The sequence below is a fragment of the Anser anser genome (genome assembly GCF_964211835.1).
Source record: "Anser anser genome assembly, chromosome: 12".
In the NCBI taxonomy this organism is placed as follows: Eukaryota; Metazoa; Chordata; class Aves; order Anseriformes; family Anatidae; genus Anser; species Anser anser.
In genome coordinates, this window is record NC_139733.1 from 22,668,181 (window position 1) to 22,687,462 (window position 19,282).

The 19,282-nt window shown below is 41.0% G+C and overlaps 1 long non-coding RNA gene across 5 annotated transcripts in view; it reads left to right on the top strand.

Annotated features, from left to right (window-relative positions):
• The window catches only part of LOC310880388, a 125,100-nt gene that overhangs the window by 39,014 nt on the left and 66,804 nt on the right, over positions 1-19,282 (top strand). Inside the window, exons 3-9 of one of the 5 annotated variants that reach the window (XR_014571662.1) lie at positions 2,069-2,415; positions 4,374-4,463; positions 4,592-4,623; positions 5,410-5,693; positions 6,080-6,137; positions 7,744-8,253; positions 8,372-13,528. This is a non-coding gene — a long non-coding RNA (uncharacterized lncRNA). The other 4 variants (XR_014571663.1, XR_014571664.1, XR_014571665.1 and 1 more) reach the window with 4 other exon arrangements.

Below are 19,282 nucleotides of genomic sequence, written 5' to 3' on the forward strand. Positions count from 1 at the left end.
GATGTTCCTGCTGGAGGAGTCGCTTGTGGTGCATCACATCCCTGGGATACACAGGCTAGTAAATCCTTTGGCTAATGTAAGTACATCAGCCTGGATGTCTGTGGTGCATAGGAAAAAAAAAGGCAGAAATAAAGTCTAGCTAATAACTTTACTGAGGATCCAGCAGTGAATAATTTGCAGATTAATGAGTGAAGACAGTCCATGCAAGTAGCAGTAAAGGAGTGCAATGCCTTGTTAAATGTCCCACTTTTCATTCCCTGGCCGTTTTTCCTATAGAAGCATCCTCTAGTCTCCCTGCCTCATTGATTCACTGTCTATTTGCAAATCACATTTGAAAACATATTTCTTCTTCAGTGATTATAGGTTCTAATTCTTTTTTTTTCCTCTGCCATTATTTTAACTTTATGTTATGCAATTCTGTAAATCATGTGGGAAATATTTCTTTGTGAATTACACCTTGTGGAATAAAGGTATGTTGGACTGAACAGAATCTGGGTACAGAATCCGTCAAGGAGGTCAGATACTGGGCAAGAGCAACTGTGTTAAGCCGTTCATCTGTGGAACACAGGCTCGAACCAAGTCACTGTTTGGCTGTACCTAAAGTGTGGTGTGTTATTCTGGCTGTCATGTGGATGCCAGTAAAGATTTTTGCTTTCAGAATGCAAACAAGAGTATGTTGCAGCCAGGTCTTTGAACTGGGACTGATAGCTTTAAATGATGGACGAAGGTGGGAGCAACTCTTGGGCAGCATATAGAGGCTACAGTAGAGAGAAATGTCAGATATTATTTATTGTCTGTTGTAAATTAATTCTCATTTAAGCTTGTTTGTAAGTCTTTTCCCCTGTGTGATTGGCAAATATTTCAGAAATCGGGCTCCACTGGTACGTGATGCTCGCAGAAACCTGCATGTCGCAGGGTACATGCAACAGGCTGCAGTTAACTCCGAGTCACCAGGCATTGTGGTTTCATCCTGTTAGGTGATTTATTGGTCTGGGTCTGTGTGTTACAAATACAAATCTGTTTTACTTTTTCTAGGGGTGTGTGTGGGGGGTGCTAATTAATTTGGCAAGTTTCAGTTTACATGCATCTGTTTAACTAAATTGCAAGGGTCAATTATATGTTCAATCTGATTGTTGATGTCTGTGATTAGATGTACTCAATTTGATTTTTTTTGCCAGAAATTATTTTTTTATTAAAAACTCTAGTCTTTCTGTCTACCTTATATACTTTCTGTGTATGGATATTTGTATACATGCATTTAGCTAAGTATAGGCTCTTCAACTACATTTTTTATAATTTTTCTTTGTTTTACAGAAACACTTGTTATCATTTTATATGAACAGGCAAAAGGAGATTTGTAAGAAGATACAGATGGAAGGCTTCAGGGTGTTGATAACAAAAACAATTAATAAAAAAAGGGGGTGGGGGCTATCCTTGTCACTGCACAATCACCGGCTTTCCCGGCTTTCAGCAGTTTGCAGCTGTGGGATTTCCCAGTCCTCCAGCCTTCCCTTTGATGCTCTACTTATCTACTGAACAGGCAGGTTTTATTTCCCCACCTCATTCACCTTGATCTTGACCCAGAAAGACAATTATTTAAATTCCAAGGACCCATTAATCTTTGACATCCTCGTAGAACAGAGCAAATCAGCTGCTTTTATAATGCAGATATCTATCTTGTTGGAAATGGTCTGAGATCAAAAGGTTACAGGTGAATGAGGAGCCAGTAACGATTTACGGAGCTATTTCTGCCATTGAGATCTCTTCACCAGGGGCCGATCCCTTGTGAAACACATCTGGAGTTTCATCTGTGTTGTGGTTTTCTTCACAGTCTTTATTACAGACTATCTTAGATATAAATCCAAACCAGCCTTGGGGGTCCAAATGGTTTTACATCTGGAATTTGTGCTAATCCAGGTCACAAAACATTGCATGTACAAGGATATTTTTCCTTGTCTGGTGGCCCAGCTCTGTTAGTCTGATTATAGCAATGAATTACAAAGAAAATTTTTCAGTGTGTTTTTCTTTGATGGATGAGTGCACTTTCTCTTCTTTTTCCCCTTTATAGACCAGACTGAAGGATGTATTTGATCACCAAGAGTTAATTATTAAAGAGGGAAAGGAACATTCATTTCAAAAGCAGATGGTTTTCTACATTCACAGTAAACTGGCAGCAAGGCAGTTTTCCTCCAGCTCTGTGGTCCTTTATCAATATGCAGCTAAGTATCAAATGAAAATAAATAATGGAAAGAACATTGCATCAATTTTTCCCCCCTCCATGAGAGAATAATATGGCCTTGTCTTACCAGTCACCAAAGGAAAGAAGACAAAGAGGTTAAAGTTTTGGGATTCATTTCTGGATCTGCATGGTTTACCGATTTACATGCCATGGAGCATCTGCTCATCAAATTACAGGTATTTATATAAAGGAATAATGCTAACTACTATACTAAAAAGCAAAACATTCACGTGGTGGTGGGTGGGGTGGGGGGGAATAGCCATGCGTTTAATAAGTATGCTACTCTTTGACTGCTGTAGGGGCTTGGGCTGATATACTTTGATGGGCATTGGGTAAAACCAAATTCATTGCACTCCGCATGAGTTTTGAGTCTTTCAGAGCTTTCACTTAAAAAATCATTAAGAAATAACCATTCTAGGCAGAGCTCTGACCAGCTGGCATGTTGGCTACCAACCCTTTCAGAAATAGGATTTAAGGGCTTTCATATGTTTGCAAACCAGCCACTCTTGATATGTGTGAACTGTCCTTCTCTCCTCCTTCCATCCCACCTTGTGTACAAAAATACCAGACTGTTAATCCTAGAAAATACTTCAGCATTTTGAACAGTTGCTTCAAAACTACTTTTACTGCAAATATTGCCTAAGCAATTAATACACCCAATTTCTAATTCAATAAATAGAAGTTGTCCACAGAAACCTCCTTGTGAAGATTATAGGAAGTGGGAAAAATTAAACTTTGGAGATGGTTATAGATGTGTAAGGTGATGGGCCATTCTTTCATTCTTTTCAAAACATCCGTGTAAGTTAAAGATGTTAAAACAATAATAAATTCATTTCTGAGTAAAGTAATCTGCCATACACCAACTGAAAGTATTACTTCTATAAGGCAGTATTGCACTTAAGTGATAGTAAAGGTACTTTGAAATGTAGCAACTTGGTCTGGTGTTATTGTATGCTTTGCTTTGAATACTGAACACCTTCTGTATGTACAAATATGGGGACAGTGTGATGATGGTACATGGCGTGTTAAACTTCATTTTCCAATTGAAATTCACTTGTAACAATATTAAAACAGGTACTGTATTAATGATTTTGCTCAAAATTCCACTTTAGTGGCTTCTCTGAAATTCTGTTATCGTCACGGCTGGTATCAACCACCTCAGACTCAGTTCTCTCTGTTTTCCATGCCTGTGGTGCCTCTCCGCTGGCCTCTGGTCAGAGCTGTGCCTGCCCTCTCCCAACCTCGGGTGCTCACCTGCTGGCTCCCATTTGCGTTTCCTGGCTCCTGTGCGTGGCCAGTTCACCTCCACATACACCAAATGGGCTGGAGGGTAGTTTTGGGGCTCGGGTGCAGTTCTTCCTAATTGGTTGAGCATCTGCTTTTGTTGAAACCAGTCCAAATCTTTCTGCAGATACGATAGAGAGAAAAGTCCAATCTGGGCTGAATGCCAGCTAGGCACTGTGCTTAAGTAATAAGTGCAATTATCTTGCTAATAAACACCAGCTTTGAATTAAGCTTATGTTTATAGATACATAGGATGCTTAAATGTTAAGTGGAATGAATTAAAATCCAAAAGAAGTTCTGTCACAGGCAAAGATGCAATAAAAAATGCATGTGCTTTCAGTGTTGTGTGTACTTTCTTTTAGAATTCAGTGTTTACCTTAAATCACCGAGGGAAAATAGTGTTAAAGCTGGGACAATTTTGCACAAACAAATATTTTTCACTTAAAATAATATCTATTGAACCAAATCATAACATACAGAGAGGCATATTATTAGTACAGAAGTTTTCTGTATATAAGCTCCATGTCTGTACAAAAAAAAAAGACTTACCCCATCACTGTTGGATGCACTGCTGGAATGTTTTGTTCACACACCTGGTTGCTGCGTTCTTTGATTCAGGTTATGTCTGCAGGTTAAAATTCTGTGTTCTAGTCTTTGTGGTCAACCCTTCCTACTATCTAGATACATGTTTCTCAAATTTTGGTTGTTCTAATTACCATTTCCTTAGTCACCTTTACTCTTTCAACAGAGATACTAAGACTTAAGAGTCTTGTTAGCACGCTGAACACAGAGGAGTGTTATTACTCATTTTAAAGTAGTCTTAATCTTGTCTTTCCATCTGTCGCTATAGGTTGCATCAGTCCTCTGAGCATCACTGAACATTTCAAGACGAGTTGTTTATGAAGCATGATCCCAGCAGATCCTCCACAAGAACAAAAAGGTATTATTCATATTTAACAACATGAAGACAGAGTTAATGTTTAGTTTAGATGCCTGAATAGGCTACAGACTTACTGCCAGCTGCTTTCTTTAAAAACATTTTACTGTGTTTTCTCTGTCTTATGCTAGTGGCATGCAGGTCTCAAAAGGAAGAGAAGAGGGTAAGTTTAATCTTTTTTTTCCTTGCCTCTCAGATCAGGGAGGTTTTGTTCCACTTCTGTCAAAGGCTCTGACAGGTGTTCTTCCCGCAGACCTTCACAAATAGTTTTAAAAATCTGTGTGGCATTCACCTGCCTTTTATTTTCCTTTTAAGTTTTGGTCTTAATTGGGATCCATGTAGACATTTATTTAGTTTGTTTTATTGAGCGGCAGCAGAGCAGAGTATTCCCTCCCACGGAGGTGGGCTCGGGAGAGGACCTGAGGGCAGGTAGTTCTGTGGAGACCCATGCCAATCACAAGCAATTTCCCTTTAAATAATTTATTTTAGAGGTGGGGGGAGAGATGCATGGAATCATTGCCATCTGTGTGCTTCTTCTCTGATGCTAATCAAGCTCTTCTGCCAGGTGACTCTTCCCCATAGGCCTCTCCTGCAGGGAATTTTTTAGTTCAAAGGCTCTGCAGAAATCCAAAGTATCTCAGCTACCCTGTCCTGTCAGACCTCCAGCTTGCTGCTGAACCCCCTGCATCTGTCACTGCAGCCAAGTTTTATGCAGTGCGGATCTCCATCCTGGTTGGGATCCCAGGGAACGCTCCCCTTCTCTTCTCTGCTTCCTGTCACTGCTTTGAGTTCTGGTTTGTTCTTTTTGCTTGTTTCACCTGCCCTTTAGTCAGATGGACTCGTTCAAACTTAGAAATGCAGCCATGGCTCTGTCTGAAAGCATATTGAGAACAAAAATTATGATAATGGACAAAAATGCTAATTGGAATTGATCATTTTTATTGTACAGCCTAGAAATGTGCTAACAAGGACGTCGTAATAAGACAACACAATATTAACAGAGGATGGAGCAGTGAAACAGAAGACTGAAGATGGAGGATAGAAACACTGCAAAAAGGAGAAAAAGAAATACAGATCCAGCTTCATGCCTGCCTTTGGTACAGAGGTGATACGAGATGATGAGTGAGGAGTGGCTGCAGCCGAGCAGGACGCGGGGTGTGTGCAGGGAGTGCAGTACCAGCAGCCGTCACCCATCCGTCCCCACGTCCTGGGGCTCCTGGGGCGATGGCAGAGGTGTGCTCGCTCCTCCTTTCTTTGACCAGTGCTTTTAGCAGTGTGGTTTGCACTCATCTGCAGAAAATAGTTTAACTCTCTTCTATGAGTTACATTTTTATGCCAAGACTTGGGAAAGTCTGCCCACAATTATCAATACGGTTGGTTCCTTCTAATCAATCATACTAGGTTGATTAGAATCTAATATTTCCAACCGATGTCTGTGGAAGGAGGCTTAATTTGAGGTGATTTATTCCATTCACTAAAAGTTTTACAAGTAGCTTTAAGGATCAAGCTTTAAAGATCATGTTATCTGATAACTATTGTGTTACTGTGTTAAAACTTGAACATAAAATTAATTACCATATACTGTACGTTCAGCACCTCAGGATATTTTTCCTTTCCAGAACATGCGATCAGCACATCCCTAGGCCAATTATAAATTATAAAATATCACCATCAAATGTGAGTATCCCTGAGCGGAGGTGAGTATTGTGAATGGGTATTTACTGAAGAAGAAGAAAAAAAAAGTAGAATTTGCTTTATCACTTTCTTTGAGTTTGCCTTCTTCAAAGCCAACTAATTTATCAGGATGAATATTTGTAGACACAGCAGACAACGGAGAATATTTATGGAAAGTGAATTTTAAACTCAAGCATGAATATTAATGCGGGAAGGCTGAATCTGAGTTATTTATTTTTATTTATTAATTATTTATTTTAACCGGGGAAGATATCACAAGCATTGCACTGCAACTTAAACATCCATATGTGCAGCAAAACTGAACCTCACAGTGAAATGGGATGGTGACTGTTAGCATTTAACTGCTCATAAACCACAGATGACATTTTATGTGGTAAGTAATTATATACAGATACTGTCAAGTAAATCCTATATTTAATAACTTCATATGAGCCAGGGAATTTGAGGAAAGAAAAAGATTGCTCATATGCTAGTGAATGGTAATAAAATTTATTATTTGTTATTATTTCACTCAAATAATAACCAGTAGTTATTTTACTCACAAATTCCATGGCTATCCATATTTATCCCAACTATCTGTGCTAATTAAAATAATTACTTTGATCCAGTACAAATAAATTTGTGCTCATTTGGTAGCTTCTTTTAAACTGTACAAAGAAAAAAGCTGCTGAAATGTGGTAGGTGTGATTAGAATAGAAAAGGAGCAAAATCTCCTCTTGGTCCTTCATAGGGTGGATTAAGAGGGGGAAAGCTGATGTGGGGAGTAAAGAATGGGAAAACAGATTGATAACAATTCAAGCAGCTACTACTTTCCTTGTGTGAGGTGTTTGTTTTTTTTTTTTTTTTTTCCTCCCTTCTGGTTGGTTGTGGCTTTTTTGGTTTTCTTTTAACAGCTGCCAGAAAAGATGCCTTTGGGAGTTGGGTAGTTTGACATTTCAGGGGTGATAAAATGGATGCACTTGGTCAAAAAATTCTAATGCCGTTCTCCATCCAACCTGGCCCCCTGCCACTTATGAACAATTTAGCTCATAGGAAGAGATTTTTTTTTTTTTCCCCTTGACAGCTCTGAGGATTTTGTCTGCCTGATTTTTGACAAAGTCAGGATCAATGTTCCACCAGACTTGCTTATGTCTTAAAGCCTTCTCATGGGACTTCTATTGTATCTGTCAAGGTGGATGAATTCTTTTTATAGATAAACAACCAAAACTTTGGACAACGTTTTTTTTCCTTTAGCAAAAAAATAATAAAAAAAAAAAACATCAGTCTTCCACTCCACCAGGAATAGCTAGAATCTAAAAGCGTGCCATAGATTATCCAGTATTTTTGTTATCTCCTAGTGAATAGAAAGTCCTTTATAATTTTTGACCTCTGCAGAAGTAAGGATATTGCTCTTATAAATTAGTTTTTCCTTCTGTAGTCTGCTGTAATGCATTGAGATTATTAGTACTGTGACCTGTATTGTAGTTCATCCTTCTTTTCACTGATGCATTACTCACACCTCATCATATCATCCCGTCTTATAGAGTGGTTTTTATTTAGAATTGTGGTACTACTTAATTTTAAGGGATCTCTTTATTTTGAGCCACAGAACAGAGAATCGGTTGGAAGGGAGCCGTGGAGGACTCAGGATCAGACCTGACTCTGGCCCAGAGCAGGACCAGCCTCGGCACTTTATGAGCTCGGGCCAGGTTTCTCAGGGCCTTGTCCGTTCAGGTTTGGAACATCTCCAGGACCCCACGGCCTCTGTGGGCAGCCTGCTTGTGCTTCGTTTTCTCCACTGTAAAATCTTGCCGGGTGTCAAACGCCCCTCTCAGAACATCCTGGCTTTCTGCTCAGCGCCAAGGTGGGGGTGGCAGCTCCTGACACCCAGTCTTTGAACCTCACGAATGCAATTAAAAGGCACGTATTTTCAGTCTTTCCATTTCCTCCAGACATTATGAGTTTGAAAGACAACCTTTTGCAGAATTTATGATCTCTATTTGTGATTCAGAGCTATTCATTCAATTATATGTGCCTGGCTTTGTAGGAGTGCCAGGAGCTTAAAGACATCTGTTTCTTAGGCTTGCTACCACTGCCTTCCCCCAGGATGCTTTACCTGGTAATAGGATTTTATTCTATTTCTCTCATGCAGTCCCCTAGTTAAAGCACACAGGGACATCAGCCATGCAAAACGCATGTCACACCTCCCTAAATTGGTATAAATTCTTATTCTACAGGAATGCCGAAAGGCCAGGAAAGGATGTGTGAGTTCTCTTGCACTGAGGACTACGTACATACAGTCCAGATTGGCTTACGCGAGAATTTAAGACAAGATGCAAAGAAGGTTAATGGAAGGACTGGAGAAACAACGTAAACACTGCTGGCCATAAACTCTCACTGAATTGCAGTGCACTTATTATATCAACATATTGTTACTGCTCTATTATTTGTGTGCTTTATATATGTGGATAAATATTTATGAATAGTTCTCATTTTCAGTTTCATTCTAGGAATTGTTATGACTGAATAAGCACCTCTGCGTATGTCGTCTTCAGAAGGGCTGTCACCAGGAGACTGCAGCAGCAGCTCTCTGGGCTGATCCAGGAACTCATTGTAATTCCCTGCTCGTAGCACTTGAAGGATCAATATCATTATTGTTAATGGTCATTGCATGCATGATTCAAGATGAAAACAGCTGCCAAATGTTGAATCACACTCAGACAAACCATCTCAGTGCTGTGCTGTGGCAGCACGTTCCCAGCTAAGCGTGAGTACGTGGTGTGTCAGCCCTGCCGCCCAAATTATGGGGACACACGCCGCACTGACGTGACAGGCTGTTTCCACAAACCGTTTTCAGATTGTAGCTTTATTTCTGAGTATGGGAAACAGTACAGCCAAGGGTCAGTGGAAGAAGTACCCTTTCATGCAATTGTATGGTTTCTTGCTTTGAACTGTAGTATCTCAGGGATACGCAAAGACATTCAGGTGCCCAGGAGTACCAATGAATGTATTGGGATTTAGGTATGCAGCCCTGTATTTATACTTTGCGTGTTTTGAAATGCATACTGCTATTTCAAAATCTGGCTCTTGAACATTGCATTGCAATTTAAAATATGTGGTCTGACTTTAATAGATATAAAGAGTTCATGTAAAGATAATTTTTTTTCTTAAAAGTACATTTGCCCTTTTTCAGTACAGTTGACAGTCTTGGTTCACCAGAGTACCTAAAAGAAAACCATAATAATCAGCTGTGTAAAAGTGATTTTATAGTACAAATTGGCTTGCTGGGACCGAGGGAGTATTTTGATTGTTATTTTCTCAGTGGAATAGATTGATGTGACATCTGAAATGACAGTCAGGAATAGATTCTGAACTGCCACCTTCATCTCTTAATTAGTACAAGTAATTCTTTTGAACAAAATATGGTTATCATCAAGTTCATTTTGTCCCAGTGAGATTAAAGAGTGCTTGAATTTCACTTTTTTTTTGTCCCAGGGGTGGGATAATCCCTGTAATTACATCATATTTTCCAGTGTTATTCATGCATCATCTCTAGTGATACTGGGATCTTCTGCAGATCACTTTGAATATATTAGACAAGCCTTGCCAATACACTTCTCATTCAGCAGCTGAAGATTGCTCTAATGGAAGTTGCTACTTTGAATGATATAAAGTTCCCCTCACTGCTTGTTAAGTATATGAAAATGCTGTTAAATGCTGTTTTTCAACCTCTCTATATTCAAAATATCATAAATACTGGGATTTCAGTGTGTATAAAGTTGTAGCTAATTGTTATTCCCATTCATGAATTTTGTGGTGAATGTTAGGAAGTTGCACAGTTAAAAAACTGCACGTGGAAGTATTCAGCTGGGCTATAGCTGTCCTGGGGAAAGGACAATCTGGAGTTCTGTATACCTTGAGATATATCACAAATTTATTTCTCTCTATTTTATTAAATCTGCAACTCATCAGTAAACACATGATTACAGTTGTTGGCCACTCTTCCCTTTGTCTAAGAGAAGCTTGAGAAACACATGACTCAAAAGGTCTCCTGCTTCATTTCAGTTGTGCATTAGTGACTGTTGTTCTGTAACAAGCAGTGACGATTCCTGGCTTTGGAAACGTGGCTGTTTTCCTTACCTCCTCCTACAGTCTACAGGCACTAATTCGTCTCATTTCCCAGGCTTGCTGTGTGCTCTGGTGTCTTTAGCATTCTTCTGATGTCTTGGTGGTGGTCAGGGAAATAGTAACACGTGGACCCGTTGGGCACTGACCTTCAGTGGCTGCAGGTGACACATCTTCATCTGCTGCTGATCCAGTGGATTTGGCACTATTTCAACTTGCACCAAGATGAATATCCAGCCTGAAATATTGTAATTCATCCAGTGTTTGCATTTTGCTCGTGGGTTCAGCAGTGAATCTTGCTTCTCTGAGCACATCAGAGGAAGACAAGAAGGGAATAAATGGACTTTAATTATTTCAGAAATACCAGGGAAAGGCTGATGCAAACGAGCTCAAGCTCTGTTTCAAGTGTAGCATGTAGACTTTCACAATTTTTTCAGAGAGAAAACAGAAAATGTCGTTTATATTAAGAATTTCTACATAGGTATTCCCTACTGAAATCAATGTGTTCTTTCACAAATGGTATCACAGTGGCTGATGTAAATTCCTCATGATTGACTGAAAGTATCAAAGCCATCCTATGCTGGTGAAATGTCATCAGGCTAAAAAAGATCAAATATCTCCATTTCAGAAATGAAAACAATGGCAGAGAGAGAGGCTGAACAGGTTTGAAAGGGTTTGAAGACACATTTTGCATTGAAAGTGATGGAATAGGGAATAGCTCCATTTTTTTTTCCAAGTTCTGCTTCCAACCTGCCAGATGATAGGTCTCCTCAGGCCCCTCATTTGTTGGCATTCAGTTTTGTATAAGTTAGTAAACAGATAACTTCTCAGCTGTTTGTCATTACAGGTTATCCAAAACTGAGTCAGGAGTGCTGCAGAAAGCAGCCAGAGTGAGGTATTTGGAGCAGAGCTGGAGGCATGGAAAGCAGCGTGGGGTGGCCTTGTCCAAGGGCTCAGCACGTGGTCCGGTTGCATCGTGACAGATGTATACACAGTGTCAATGCACATAGTATATAGGATATATAGGATTTTATTATTATTTCTTTTTTTAACAGGACACATTGGGAGATTAAAGCCTGTGAATCTTCTTTAGCCACTCTGGGGATCATAGCTTTCAGAGGACTTCTATAATTTCTCTAAACCTGTGATCAAATGCCAAATAAATGAGCTAGGAAGCTGTCAAAAAACCTTGCAATGACCGTTTAGGAAGGCAGGTTTTCAGGGCAGTATCAAAAAGCTTTGTGATATATCCTGTCACTGCTGGAAGGGAGATGCCACGGCACGCTGGGCTCCTCAAAACCCACTGAAAGTCTACTCCTGAGACTGCAGCAATTAAAGTGACTGATGTACTGGGACTCAGCTATCCCCTGCTCAGCGCTAACCGTGCTGGGAAAATGCCTGCTGAGTCGAGCAAATGCCTTCCTGTGTGGCAGGATCAAGCAGGTAGAGAAAGCGTGCTGTACCGGGGCTGCGGGAGGGCAGCGGCGGCTCCATGCTCCCTGCCATTTTGCTGGGAGGGGCTGATTGCTTTTAGCTGCTGCAAGAACATTGCAGGGCGACCGGCCTGACCGTCACCCAACTGGATAAATTAGCACTTTATGCCCTGTTGTCTGCTGAGCTTATTTGTGTATTTTGGTAATGCACACACTGCTTTGGGGGATAGTTATCACAGGCAGAGGGAGGGCGGGAGGATAAGCTTAGAAAAAGGCTTGGTCTGTGCTGGCAAATTAGTAAGTCTTTGGGCTAGAAGTTTGACAGTAAATATGCTGCCTTCAAATGCAGTCTATAAGTAAACTGGACTTATTAAAATAAATGGGCTATAAGGCTGTTGATGTAATGTGTATTTGAGGATCCCCCACAGCCCTTTTGCCGGGATAGCTTTCATACTGTTCATTCTTCTTCAGCAGTTTCTGCTTTAATCGCCCCTCCTTGAGCTGCTGTGGATCCAATCCAGTTGTCACACGTCCCATTAGCATTAACTGGGTCTTGGGCCAGAAATGAACTTCATCCTTAGACTGCAGTCCTTTCGTGCTGGTTCAATTTACAAATTAAGTATCGCAGCAGAGAACCTTTGTGCACGTTTCAGCTGCGTGCGGGGGGCAAAGCTAGCTGGGGGCATGGGATGAGGGGAAAGGGCTTTGGGTGCGCGATGGTTATTCTGCCGGAGCAGCCCCAGAAGTCTTGCAAATGAAATTATCTGCAAGGGTTTTTCTAATGTGGGTTCAAGAGAAAATCAACCCATCTAAGATAGGGTGGCTGCCAGTACCCCGCTGCCGGAAGGGTTTTTGGGCCAGGAATGTGGGATTCAAAGAGCCAGGGTGTTGTACTTATCCCTCTAATTTGAAAGGAAGATCCAGAAGTCACAGGTTATTATAATTAAGAAAATGTTAAAATAACCAGTTACTCCTCCTGGAATTAGACTTGCTGCTTTTAAAATTTCATTAAATGAGAATCTAAGTCACAGAGAATATATACGTAATCACAACTGCATAGTTCAAAGAGCTCTGTCAAAAATGGGATGCCCAAAAATATGACCTACCTTCCCTTCCGTTTCAGGTTTCCAGGGAGATATTAAAAATTAAAGGTGCCTTTAAGGAGCTTCCCAGAAAACTCTTTAAATGTAGGACATAGTGTACCAGCAGGTTACATTCTGAAACAACTTTTATGCAATATATTGTGCTACAAAGCAATTTTGTTCAGAGTATTTAAAGTACTTCAATTAAGAAAAATAATGATCAAGGACAAACAACATTTTAGTAGGAAGAGATTAAATTATTTCTATGGTTACTGTGCTGGAGCTGCAGCTAGAACTAAAGTTTTAAGATCCATGTTACTTGTGTTAAAAATTTGATGCTAATGACGAATTTTTCATATACCAAAAAAGTCCTTTTTAAGGACAGGATATAGAAGAGAGCTCAAGCTAAGTAGCAGCTTTATCTGTTTGAAATTATTTGCGTATTCCACTGCTTTGACACTAAACTTGGTGACGGTTTTGACTGTTCCATGTTCAGATCTTAAAAGGTTTTGGTTCAAATTGCACAGGGTCCTGCAAACACTGAAAACATACTGTTACTTCTCTTCTTTACTTCTTTTAGTATTTTTTTTCATTGAAGGTAAGCCCCACACAAAAAATGGAGATAAAAACAAGTATATTACCTTACCATCCTACCAGACTTTTACATTAGGAGTCTGAAGGTTTGTTGGGTGTTTGGAGGGAGAATGCTTATAGGTTTTTCAATCAATAGCTCTTGGACAGCATCACAGTATCCCTCTCCCTTTTTTGCAGATGCTTCAGGAAAAAGGTAGCTTGCTTTCTGTTATTCGGCAGCCAGGCAGAACAGACAGAAATGATGCCCAGGTAAGCCAAATACCCTGCTTTGGGCTTGTTTGGTTGGAATTGGAATAATTACTGGGGAAAGGGGTCTTGAAAGACCTTAAGAAAGCTACTCTCTCTTAAAAGTAGATTTTTTCAGTTGTAATAAAGTGAAGCAAAATGAGGTGAACATAAAATACTTGTGAGTTCCTCCAGTACCCCAGCAATGGCATAGACGAGGTGCCAGAAGATGCCTGCTCACCGCCGTGGACCCCCATTTCCTGAAGTTCTCAAGGAGCAGCTCTGTAGGAACTGCAGTTGAGTGGAGGAGCACTCGAGTACTGGCTGAGCAGTAGTTACATTAACAAGAAATCATTGTACTTTAAGGTTTGGGAGCAGAAGTGGATGCCAGAGCTGTGCTTGAAAATATTGTTTAAAGGTCATATAAAGATAAGGGACAAGTGCTGGAAAAAGAGTGCTTTAGAAAATAGGTAAAATTTCAAAAGACTATTAAGAAAGGGTTTCATTTTAATAGTGTGCATTTTCCTCATCTTTCCCTGTCTGTAGAACTTTTACCGAGAACTGCCATCTGTGTAATGTTAAAAATAATCAAAGTTCTCATTTTCTTTGTGAAGAAAGGAAATTAGCTGAAACAGAGCCGTTGCTCTTGCTGCTAAACAAGCATGGACAAAAGATGCAAAAAAAGAGCAACTAAGGAGCATTTCTTCTTGGTGCTTAGGCTTGCAGTGTCTGGGCTCAGCTTCATCAGCCTCTCAGGTGGCGCTCATCTCCTGGAGGGCTGGGGTTGTGCCACTGCTCCTGGCTCCATCCCCGCTCGCCTGGTGCTGAGGACACCACAAATATTTCACCTTCCTCAGCAGAAGCAGCTCAGGCCTTGCACTAGGGCAGAAAAAACTACAGTACACAAATAGAAAAATGAAAAAGGTAAAAGATGAAGTGATAAAAAAGGAGACCAAGTCTTCCGCTGAGGCCCTAGTCAGCATTTGGTCAGTGAAGATGTGGTGCAAGGACGAGAAATTTCATTTTCCGATTTCTGTTAACAGCTTACAAGGGACAATATTTGTTTCTGTTTCTGCTGGGACAGGCGTTGAAGTTGGATGTCGCCTGCTCTAGCCTTGTATTCAGACTTGGCACACCGTGGGTGCCTGGGTGCTGAGCTCCTGGCCGCCCTCCCCACCCGCGAGGTCTCGGCGCGCCTCCCCTGCCGCAGCGCTGCAGGCAACAGCCACAAATGGCTCGTGTCGCACGGCATTTCGGGTTTGAGTTCACTTAATTACAGCATGGGTTTGTTTGTTTTCACTGAGGTGCTGGAGATTGTCTCTCTTTCTTTTTCTCCCCCACGATTAAAATTTAAAAATGTTTATTTGTAATTACCGTGACTGATTCGTAGCATAATTGCACCAGGCGCCTCTGGATTGCCGCAGTCTGGCCAGCTGTTTCGGGAGGCGTGCTTGTTGCTCTCTGAGCAGATCAGTTTGCTGCATTACAACTTAATAATAATTTGATATTTAGTAAAATATTAGCTGTGGGAAGCTGTCAGCTGCTGATGGGAAAGGGAGTCGGAGGTGGGGCCGGGCACGGTGCTGAGCTGCCCCCAGTGCTGTGCTGGTTGGGGGAGACAAGGGCAGCGCCACTGCGGCTGTCCCCAGGGCCTGGGAGGGACCCGGGGTGGGGTGCAAGGCATCTTCTGTTGGGATGTCTTCTGCAGTGTTGCAGTGGAAATCTCACCTTGTAGGACTGCAAAGAACCAGGTTCACTCTGAATTGTTGTGCTTGCTTGTATCTGGCAGTTTGTTTAGTGTGGGTACTCAGACTTCTTAGGGAAATTCAGTTAATGTTCCTTTTTCTCATGTCCAGCAAGGAAAAGTAGTTGGATAGTTATTTGTAGTGTGTTTTTTTTTTTTACTTACTGTTCTTATTTAAAAAGCATTAAAGAAATAGAAATAATAACAAAAAAAAAGAGAAATTATAACACAATCTTTTGAAATTTTAGGTAAGGCATATAAAAGTGATTATTTTTGTACCAGTCACACTTCCCAGACTGTACTTTCCTCTTTACACTGGGTTTGAATGGAAAACAAGACATAGTGTCATCATCTCCGTGCAATTCTATTACTAAATTGTCAGAACATAGTCATATTTCTGGCAGCAGTGATTCAACTCCATTTCCACCTCCACATGGATCAGCAGTGACCTTGACATTCTTGGTCAATGCTCATGTAGAGATTGCTTGGCAGGCGCAGGTGCCAAGCTGTGGAATATAATTTCCTGACAATGTATGGTATCTGGGTGTGTAATTGGCTTCTGGGCTGTCCCCGCACAGCTATAGGGTCCTTCCCCCTGCCTCTCAGCTAGTAGTTTTTAATGACCGGGAAACCATGAACCATCTGCTTGTACAGTACTCTGGAACCACACAACTGTTGCTGGTTTTACTGGTCTTATATATTTATGTGCTCCTCTCAAAAATATTTTAAGTGAGATCCATTATCTAATTTTTTGAAATGGGCTATCAGGCAAATAGGATTTTTTTTTTTTAATTAGTGGCAAAGGTGGAATCATTAACATGCAAGAGAACACTAAAAGGCAAAATTGCATAAGCGGAGTCTGAAAGTAAAAATCTCTAGCCACAACAAGCATTTCAAGCTAAATCATGTCCCTGGAGATGAAATGATGCAGTAAAGTAATGGACTTTAAAGATCTCCTCCCCTCTCCTTTGCTCTTGCTGCTTTGTCCATTACTGCCTGGGCAGCTGCCCATTTGGCCATTAATGCCTTTCCTGTGTAGGTGTGTAGGAAAGCATTATGTGCAGGTAGAGGTCTGGCTCTCTTTCCTAAGTATGCTATCCAGCACAGCTGGGCCGGCACAGAGAGGAAAATGGGAGGCACCAGAAAGCGTCCTGGCGCAGGCGGAGCGGCTCATCGAGGACGGAGAGCTGCTGGGCAGCGCAGCTACAGCCCTCTGCCTCGGAATGCCTTAAAACCCACAATTTTGTCATCACAGATCATGCCTCCAAGAGAAGCAGGTAAGTGGTTATTATTTCCGAGAAGGAAAGGAGTAAGAGACAAAAAATAGCCTTACACAAAATCAGGCTGCTGCTCTAGGCAGTATCTGCTGAGATGGCTGCTGGGACGAGGGAGATACTGGTGTAAAGCCTGTTGCCACCGACAGCATGGCCTCCTCTGGAGCAAACTTGCTTTCCAAACAAAAACTCCTCCTGATTAAAGGATAATTCAGGATGTACCTGCTGGAAGTGGGACCCCCCACGCACCTCTGTGTTGCTGACGTGAAGCAGAGAAGTGGCACCTCTTCTGGGCTGGTGTCCAGCACCCTGCCCAGGAGGATGGCCTTGGGATGGAGCTGAGCACAGGGGACAGGAAGGCAGGTCCAGACCCACAGGCTCAACATTCATCTCTATCTACTAAAATCCAGTCTGTTTCTATTGTTCCTTTTCTTCTTCCCTGCCATGGCCTCATTGCGTTGTCCTCTGACCTCCTAAATGCTTAGCCCAAACTTTGTCCCCACACCAGTTTAAGAATTGGGAGGAGGAAGGAAAAAAAACTAGGCATCACCACCACCAAAAAAAAAAAAAAATTAAACAACTAAGAACATGGATCTGTAAGGAAATTGCATAGTTTCACTGTGAAAGGAAATCATTAGTGGAACATACTTGGCAGGAGTATATTCATAAAGAGTTGAGAAAGAGTGAACAGGGAAGGGAAAAGCACAAGTGCCTTTGAGGACACTAAATAATTCAGGGTAGTAGTAGTGTGCTGCACCCATCTCAGGAAAGATTTTTAATACAACTGGAAAAGGTTCAGGGCAACACAGTCCACGCACTTGGGCTTTTAAAGTTGGTTTTGTCTCTTCAACTACTTGTGCATAAAATTCCCACTTTCTTTTTCCCTCGCATGCCTGCTGGTGATGGAGAGAAATTAGGATTTCATGTGAGACATCCATTTTTTACTGATCCAGTTTAGTGATATCAGAAATGCACGAGTTAGAGAAGCGGATAACTTGATGTTAAATGAAATATAAGGCTTTCAGTGCATGAACATCTCCTTCGCTAATACTTTATTAATTATATAGAATTTTCAAAAATCTCCTTAAATTCATGTTTAAATTAGTACGTGTGACAAGTTGAGGACAGATAATGTTATATTGACATGGGCTCTTCACAGAGCTAGTTAGCGGTGAGATAATAACGAATGTTCCAGACTTTGCGTTTTTCCCTGTTCAGGCAGAATGTACTGCTCTTCAGTGTCTTTTATTTCCGAGTGTTAATAGTTCATCTCCCTCAAGTCAGCAAAATACTGATCATAATTGCAGTTTTGGACTTCAGGTAATGAGAGAGGTTTAACACCCTGAAAGATCTTTTCTTCATTAAAGTGATGTTTTCAACTACTACGGTGGGTTTTTGATAATAAATCAAGGCTCAATGCTCATTTTAAATGGAATCTATAAAACAACAAAATGAAACAAATCCAGCCAGTTTATTGATCAGAGCTGGGTTGTCTTCTGTCTTGTTTTTGCAGTTATGTTCTCATGTTCTCTTGTAAAATATGTGCTGCTTCGTGTGAGTAACATACATCATTAAATTAAAAAGAAAGTTAGTTTCAAAGGCACTAATGAAAAACATCCCTATCTGCTGTTCACTGCCAGTGACAGACTTTAAAGGGTGAAATATTGGTGAGTGCTGGTGAATATATACGTTAATTTAGCAGCAAATTAAAGCTGGCACACTTAAACATCTGCTTCTTTGTTAATTCCATACGTTTTGGACAGTTAGTGACTTGTTTCCTTAATCAAGGACTGCAGTGCTTATATGACCAAAATCTCTATTCCAGATTTGCTTGTTTTCTTTCTTGTTAGTAGCAACATATGGAGATGCACACCAGTCATGAGGGCTGAAATTAGTACCTAATGCGGAAGCGGGACTGCTATTGTTTGATGGCTTTCTTGTTCTTGTGGAACTAATTCCTAATCTTTCATGATCATTTAATATGTTAAATCCTGCATTAGTGCTGACTTCATTTCTAGGACAATCTGTAAGAGAAGATAAACTCTGGCTCTGACCACTGAAGTTTGGTTATGTGAACAGTCAATGAATTCCTATTAAATTAGGGTGCTGTTGAATGTATTCTTTTCCCTCCAGTGCATTGTGCAGGTTGTACACGTGGAGATGCTTTGTCTGTGAATCCCTTGAACTCCCAGGGGCAGCAGAGGCTTTCCGTGTCTCAGGGATGCTCTGGAACTGCATCAGCTCTTCTGGAGGAACGGGTTCCCTGGAGCAGACTGCTGCCAAGAACAGCAGTTCTCTGCTGTACGCTTTGCACCGAGAATGTCCACCCGCCTCACACCAGTGCATTGAAATGCAGCGCGACAAGGCAGGTACGTTGGGTTTTAAGTATGGTTTTAATTTTAGGCTCCAGAAAATCCGTTGTAAAAAGATGCAGCCATATCTACGTGGCTGTGCTCAGTGGTACGCATCTGAGCTGAAGTCATTGCAATGTTCTTTTTCTTCAGAGCTACCAGTTATGCAAACTGAAGCTTTACCTGAGTAGGGATTAAGGTTTTTCATGTTTAGCTCAAACCATTTAATGGAAAGCGATCTATTTTGATGGGATGGGAGGGAAGAACCAAAAGCAAAATCAGAAAAGCCTTAAATACAAGCTTCTCATTTTAGTGCTGTG